Here is a 1,898-nt window from a genome sequence, read left to right as displayed (position 1 = left end):
TCTCTTAAATTCTGCTTTTTAGTTTTTCTTTTAACCTTCAGTGGTAGCACAGAGTAGGAGATTGGATCCTGCTTCCAGGGTCTCTGTTATAGAAACAACCTAGGTGTCCATTGAAATGATGAAAATCTTGATTATGAAATTGGAGTGTCTATATAGTACAGTGGAATGTTACTTAGCCATTAGGTACAAAAGAAAATTCTGCCTTTACAAAAACACAGATGAAGCTGACGTTTTTATGGTAAGTTACATGGAACAGACAAAAAAATTACTGCACAGCCATAAGCAAAAGGAACAAAGTTGGAACCCTTGGAAAAAGATCATTGGTGAATGGGTACTAGGACTCAGCAGGTAGGAAATATGGAGCGATTTTAGTCACTGGGTAGAAATTTGTGCTTATAAGATGAGTAGGTTCTTTTAAACTAATGTATAACATAATGCCTACAGTTAATGCATACTTGTAGTTTGCTAAGACTAAGGAGATCTTGAGTAGGTTCACCATGCCCACATACACACACACACACACACACACACACACACACACACACACACACAGGGACACAGACACACAAACACACATATACACATAAGGTTAACGGTTGGAGATGATGAGTAGGTTGATTAGGTTGGCTGTGCAATCATTTCACAGTGTGTATAAATATCAACTACCAGGGATAGCTTGAAAATGTACAATTTTTATTTTTCAATTATATCTCAGTAAAGCTCAAAGAAACAGAATGGAAATTCTGACACAGGTTATAGTGTTAATGAAACTTGAGAACATTGTGCTAAATGAAATAAGCCATTTACAAAGAATAAACACTGGAAAATTAAATTGAAAATGAGAATTTTTAAACAATAAAAGTGTTCCCCTAGTCTATCAATCACTGTCCTTTAGCCTTTTATTTTCCATTTAACATATTCTCTATTTGTTTAGTGTTTGTCACACTTCTTATTAGGCTTCTCCACATGAAAGGGATGTTATATTCCTAGAACAATTGTCTAGCATAACTGTTCAATAAATATTATTTGCATGCTCAGGTGGATAAAATAACGTTTCAGTGTGCTTACTACATGGCACTTCCTTTGTTATCTTCTTTAACATATACTCTACTTTTGTCCCCTTAGAACTGTAAAGTATGTAATAGTCCCGTTACACAAATGGAAAACTTGAGCACTGTATCATTCAATGGCCAGCTCAGGTTCTTTCAGTTGGTAAATGGCAAAGGTAGAGTTTGGCCTTAGCTCCATTTGGCTTAGAAACCCATACTCAAAAACTGTATGGAACTGCATTTTTTTTAAGCAAGGAAAAGATGGAATGCAGTCCCCCACTACCACAATTATGCAGTGGAGTTTCCCACATTTGGGGAAATCATAGGGGTGAGCACATCCACAGGGCCTCGCTCTGAGAAAATCACCTTTGTGATCATGGTATCTCCCCTTCCAGGTAAGTATACATTTTAATTTTACATTTCATCGCTACAGGAAGTCCCTGTGCATGTGCAAATGAGTTTCATTCTGGGAGATTCTACTTATGTCCAATTTGTTCCTAAGACCGACAAAGACAGTTTTATACACCTTTGACAAATATACAGTGTAAAGCATAAAGCACACACACACACACACACACACACACACACACACCAAGTACCCTAAATAAACTATTTTACTTTTACAGTTATGTTAAAATGATAAGGAGAAACACACAAGCTACTTCTATGGTTTATTCACATATATAATATTCCTAATGCAAGATCTGTTGGTATCTGTGAAAGTTCGTAAATCCAATGTTTGTAAGTCGGAGGCTTACTGTACTAGAATTATAAATGATACAGAAAGAACAGTACTATAAGTTGGAGGGTATGGATTTCTTCTTTTTGAGACTTCACATGAAGTACATG

At 36.1% G+C, this 1,898-nt stretch overlaps 1 pseudogene; it reads right to left on the bottom strand.

Moving 5' to 3' along the window:
* Positions 1 to 1,300: 1,300 nt before the first annotated feature.
* Positions 1,301 to 1,452, bottom strand: LOC117284071 (annotated as a pseudogene).
* Between the last annotated feature and the right edge of the window lie 446 nt (positions 1,453 to 1,898).

The sequence above is a fragment of the Fukomys damarensis genome, unplaced genomic scaffold (assembly GCF_012274545.1).
Source record: "Fukomys damarensis isolate Sample0158 unplaced genomic scaffold, DMR_v1.0_HiC HiC_scaffold_33, whole genome shotgun sequence".
Taxonomy (NCBI): domain Eukaryota; kingdom Metazoa; phylum Chordata; class Mammalia; order Rodentia; family Bathyergidae; genus Fukomys; species Fukomys damarensis.
The sequence above is the reverse complement of the archived record's forward strand: the minus strand, read 5'-3'. Positions and strand labels throughout refer to the sequence as shown.